This window comes from Parasteatoda tepidariorum, chromosome 5 (assembly GCF_043381705.1).
Source record: "Parasteatoda tepidariorum isolate YZ-2023 chromosome 5, CAS_Ptep_4.0, whole genome shotgun sequence".
NCBI classification, from domain to species: Eukaryota; Metazoa; Arthropoda; class Arachnida; order Araneae; family Theridiidae; genus Parasteatoda; species Parasteatoda tepidariorum.
In genome coordinates this window covers 14,539,529-14,545,037 of record NC_092208.1, presented here as the reverse complement: position 1 = coordinate 14,545,037, position 5,509 = coordinate 14,539,529, and the positions used below count along the sequence as shown (strand labels likewise).

Below are 5,509 nucleotides of genomic sequence, written 5' to 3'. Positions count from 1 at the left end.
AACGCAGAATATTAATTTCGGACGAATAATGGAAGAATCGTCTGCCGAAGACAAAACTTAATTCGTTTACATCCATCTTTCTTGTTTTCTGCCCTGGAAAGGGTTTATTCGATTAACAAAATAATAATGAAGGTAAACAAATTTGTGAAGGGTCCGATAAAAAGAAAAAATCATTTTGTGATGGATCCGTTTTTAAGTTAAAATATTTTGTGAAGGGTCCGTTTTTATGAAAAGATATTTTGTGAAGGGTCCGTTAACGGACCCAAATTTCTTCTAAACAGACCCCTGGTTTGATACCACGAAAACACAAACACGAACAATGTGAATAAAATTATTTAAAAACAGCATGAAATAAGAAATGATAAGGAAAAACAATGACTCACCACCTCTTTAAGTTGATCTATCTCAGCTGATCGTGCATCTTAGTTGATCACCTATCTCAGTTGAGCACTATAAGGCGTTGCATCGCAAGTGGTCAACTTACGGAAGTTTCACTGCACGTCAAATATCTGTCATACATATGAAGATGAGAGGTTACGAAAAATTATTAAAATTTAAATTTCTGCATACACTAAGAAAAATATTTGGAACACACGTAAACGTAAAATACAAAAGTATTAATGTAACTTAAAATTAGAACCAGCGCACATTCTATTCGTGAAAAATTTGCTTAGTTTTTGCCCTTACAAGAGGCAAAATTCGTTTTGGCCTTGCCATTTGAAGATGCTAGCTTAAATCATGAAAACCTAGTATGAAAGTCTAACATTAAATTAACAGAACTTAAAAAGTGACGGAGAAAAAAATATTTATAATCAAAATTTAAATAATTTTATATAATTTTTTTTACTGTAAATAAAAAATTTTTTTTTTACTGTAAATAAATTTTTTTTTTTATCTTTAAAATGTTAAAGATGTTAGTAAATTCGCTTGAAAAACATATTGTTTCCTTTTAAATTAAATGCCATATTCTCCATGCAGTTATCATCAATACCGTCGACAAAAAATTTTTTTTGTATAATCCTAATCTTTAAATTCTTTAATTATTTTTTTTAAAATATAGCTCTAAACTACATCGTAAAAAATTCCAGATTAAATTAAAGTATTAAGTACCGGCACTTTGGGTGCATCATCTATAAAACCCAAAAATCCATTTTTACCGTAAAACATTATACCTTAATTTTTACAATAATATTTATTTAGTTAAATTAATTCAGTGATTACCGGTAATTATTACCATAAAAATTACGGTACTTTTTTTTTCCGTAACATGTTCCGGTGAAAATAGATTTTATGCTAAAAGGTATTTTGAGTGCCGGTACTTTTTAACGTAAATTGATTCGGATTTTTTACAGTGTGGTAGAATAATGTAAATATAAATATGTTTCAATTGCGATCATACTTAATTAAAAAGGTTATATTTTTATCTTCGACAATCATGTTGTTGATTTTATCATTAATACATATTATCAATACAAATTTACCAAAAAATGTTTTTTTGAAAATAGTTAAAAAGCTTCTTAAAACATCAATCGTTTTAAGTAGATATATTTTAAATGTTTAAATTGTCACACATTTCTTAAAATTTTTATAAATTTGTAAATAATAAAAATGTACTTAAAAAGATATTTCTAAATATGTACTTCTCCAAGTATGCTTGTTTTGAAAAATAAAGAAAAAAATTCTAAATCTGTGTGCAGGATATTTAAAGTAGAGTTCTAAGGCATCTCAAAACTTATTCGCAAAAATAAAATAATGGATGAATAAGAATTTATAAATCTACCAAGTCTTGAGAAAAATTTATGAAACAAACTATCCTTTTTAAAAATAAACAAGATAATGTATTTATCCACAATTGATCAATAAATTTGATGGTGCATATATGTACATACAAAAAATATTCTAAAAAAAAAAAGCTCTAACAAAAACAAATCAACATTACGTGTTTATTTATTTTTGTTTATGCTGTATGACTATGAAAATATAACACATTTCACCTTGGAAAATGTGCCAATCTTTCAATACTTAAATTTATTGTCAAATTGCCCTATTATACTATCAAATAATTTATACATTCCAATATTTTAACAGCACTACTATCGCTTTAAGCAATCATATCAATGAGTATAAAGAAATCTACCAAACTTTTTCTAAAAAATACATTTAAAAGCTTTTTTTATTTATTGTAACTGCATGATTCAGATTTGAAAATTAAAATCTAATTTGATAATTTATGTTGGGTTAAATATCTAATCATTAAGTTTTTATATAAAGATATTTTCAATGATAAATTTCATAAATGATGTTTCAATTACTTCAGTGGATATTTTTTGTTAAAGCATTCATCATTTCAAATTTTTTAATTAAACTCCTACTATAAATATTAAAGAAATATTGTTATAATTTAAGTAAGTGGTAAGCCTAACAAAAAGAAATTGTCTTGTTTTTATGTATAACTATATGCATTGTATGAAAATATATTTTTCATTGATTTACTAAATAAATTCATTTTTTTTTCAGAATTTCAAAAAAAAAGAGAAAAGCAATCGTAGTAAGTTTTTATGTATTTATTTTTAAAAAAATTATAGAAATATTCAAATTATTAATTATTTAGCCAAAGACATATTGCTAGTTGATCGGATGTGAAATGTTTATGCATGAAGAAGAATCTAATCTAAAATGAAAAGAAAAAGGTTTTTAAAATAAAAAAAACTTGAATCTTATTTAACAACACTGATTTAATAAAAAATATCAAGTATTGAAGGAAAAGCACTTTAAAATACAATGCAGAGGAAAAAAAAGTTTTTTCAATCGTTCAAAACAACAAAACAAGTGTAAAATGCACAATTTACTCTGAGTGAAGTAAAACATTTACATTTGTAAAAAAAGTAAAATTCTCCGGTATTAATTAATAAGGCGTTTTAACTAGATAATTGTAACCAGCTTGTTTTTAAAATTAAATGTTTATTTATTTTATGTTCACATTAACTCAAAATTAAGAATGTTCAAACTATACTTTCCTGGAAATAATAAGGATGATAAAGAAAAATCTAAATTTTGCATGCAATAAAACGTAGAATTGATTTACTTGAGAATTTAGAAATTAGTAGGAACTTTTCATAATTACTTTCCATGAAATAAAAAAGAAAATACAAAAATTTAAAATTTCGTGCAATAAAAAATAGTATGTGTTAATTTAAGAATTTAGAAATAACATTGTTAGTTTTTTTTCAGTTCAGTCATGCAAACATAAAATTCTTAATCAAGAGATTTTTTTTATTATAAAGTAAATTACAAAAAGACAAAGCAGTTTTTCTGTTAATGACACTAACACTGATGAACTTCTTTGTAAAAAGTATCTTCTTCAAATTAAAACGTTAAGGTCCAACTAACTGGCATAATTTAAAAGAGAAAAAAAAATTAGTGTATTAACATTGTGATGAATTTTAAAAATAGTTGATAGATTTTATTGTAATAAATTTTAATAAACTGGTTGTAATGAATGACATATAAACAAACATAACTTTAAAAAAATAACAATACTTTTATGTGAATTGTAATAAGTTTTAATAAACTGGCTGTAAATAAAAATTCATGTAAACTAATATAACTTTTTAAGAGAAACAAAATAATCAAGTGTAGAATTTCTTATTTTAAGGTTCAGTTAATCAAAATTTTGTTCATACTTATTACTAAAACGAGTTTTATCACGTCCAATAAATATTAAATACTTAACAACCCTAACGATTTTCTATAAAAATGTAGTCGAAAGTAAAATTTTCTGTGTTATTTTTTTTAAAGACTTCTTTTTGTTGCTTAAAACTATTTTAATTATTTACAAAACATTACATTTCTTTTAAAAAACAAAAAGCTATGTTACTCTAATTTAAAAGTCCTTAAAAGAATGATTAATACCCTTAATTTATTTAAAATTTCGTTGTTAAGAAGGAGAGGACATCTTTTAATTTAATTGCAATTTTAGATCTTTGTATTGAATATGTTTTTAATAATCTATCTTGCCGATTTTGAAAGGAAAAAGCAGACGATATACACTTATTTCAGTCAACGTTCATTTTTAAAAATAAATAAACTGTAGCCGTAAAATGAGTATGATAAAATAGCACTCCTATTTGCTTAGCGTAACAATTGATTTAAATCTCTAGATAGAAATAAATTTCTATACCTAAAATAATCGTTTGCATTCAAGCATCATAGCCATTTTTCTTTCTTACCTGAAAATAAACGGCATCCTCTCATCGTTCCAAACCCACCAGCTGTTTTTAAACTGGATAACCCTTTTTTAACCATCCTTCCACACTGCCTCGGTTACAAAAATAGAATACGCCGGCAATCCGAAATCGCGCGACAGCATTTCGTACGACCTCACACAGTTTCAGGAACGACTGACGGCACAAACGAACGAAAGATTCACACTCTTACGAGTCTCCCCGCCCCCCTCGCCCGTCCGTCACACGCAGTCTCTTTTTCTGATTGGCCCATTCAAATGCACCCCTACAAAATGGCTGCCATTGGGAAGCCGCCATCTTGGTTCGTGAGACCCCCGACCCCCCGCGTCCAAAGAGGTTAGGCCTTCTACCTTTTTTTTCACGTCCTCTTCTCTATCGGTTCGATATATTTTTTTCCCTTATCCTCACCGCCCTTTTTCCCTTTCACTCACCATCCCTCCCTCCCCTCTTTTCATCCTTTCCCCCTCCTCTCCTCATCCCTGATCCTGGACTAGAGCATCTCTACGGAATGTGTTCCTGTCCACGGGTGGTTCTCCGTGTAGAAAGATATTTTCTGGAGTACGGTGCTACTATTTTTCTCCCCTTACTAATTTGCCTCTGTATTTTGTAGCAAGTGTAGGCTAAAGATCGTTTGGGAAAAAACAAGTTGAGTGGATTACTATTGTCTTGTGCTCGATCGTCTGCGTTTATGTGCTGATTTGTTGTATATATATATTTTGCAGACGATCTCTTGTGTTTGTACTTTTAAAAAGTGACGAATTTTTCCACGCGTCTTCGTTATCGTGTTGACGACCTGCGTCGGAGACTATGCGTGATAAAGTGGATTGATCTTTTGCTGTGTTTATCATCCAGAATAGTGGAAGTATCTAGGGGGTAAGTGTTGTATCTTTGATCACAATTCTGGATATCGTTCTGTAAATTCTGTTTTCAACTTATTACACTGTGCGTATAACAAGTGCAAATCGATGGTTAGATGCATTTCGATTCAGAAAATGCAGCTCAGAATATAGCTATTCAAATGTGCTTGATTAAATTAGATGCCGTGTTTTTTTTATTTTTTTTTATATAAAATTACAACCACAGCCCATGATTCCTTTTTGTTACTAACTATGAACAGTTTCATTTAACAGTGGTAATATATAACAGTCTATGAAATTGAGCTACTCCATTTGCACCCCTCTTTAACCTATACTAATGAAAAACAGTGGTAAATGGCAGCACAAAAATAGCTTTTTGTTGTTTTCTTTGTCTTCAGGAACCAAAAA

The 5,509-nt window shown here is 28.2% G+C and overlaps 1 long non-coding RNA gene across 3 annotated transcripts in view; it reads right to left on the bottom strand.

Moving 5' to 3' along the window:
- Positions 1-4,408, bottom strand: part of LOC107452460 (uncharacterized) — an 18,827-nt gene extending 14,419 nt beyond the window's left edge. The window contains exons 1-2 of one of the 3 annotated variants that reach the window (XR_006226073.2): positions 4,230-4,408; positions 384-509 (exon numbers count right to left, since the gene is read on the bottom strand). This is a non-coding gene — a long non-coding RNA (uncharacterized lncRNA). Of the gene's footprint in view, positions 1-383; positions 510-4,180 lie in introns of all 3 variants that reach the window. The other 2 variants (XR_011636822.1, XR_011636821.1) reach the window with 2 other exon arrangements.
- Positions 4,409-5,509: the final 1,101 nt, after the last annotated feature.